Source organism: Miscanthus floridulus, chromosome 9 (assembly GCF_019320115.1).
Source record: "Miscanthus floridulus cultivar M001 chromosome 9, ASM1932011v1, whole genome shotgun sequence".
Classification (NCBI taxonomy): Eukaryota; Viridiplantae; Streptophyta; class Magnoliopsida; order Poales; family Poaceae; genus Miscanthus; species Miscanthus floridulus.
Window position 1 is genome coordinate 28,866,537 of NC_089588.1, and position 201 is coordinate 28,866,737.

Genomic DNA, 201 nt, shown 5'->3' on the forward strand with positions numbered 1-201 from the left:
GTCACAAGATTGATTCTGCTGCAGTCTTCAGCACTTAGAATTATTCTAAGTCTGGAGTTTCGCTAAGCAACAACGTTGGCATTTCGCGTTCTCCGAAATTCGTTAAGCAACTTGAGTTGGTCCAAAAATAAAAGTTGAAGGTTATATTATGGAGAAGAGCATGCAAAAAGTTGCACTGAGTTTGACCGAGTTTTGACCTCC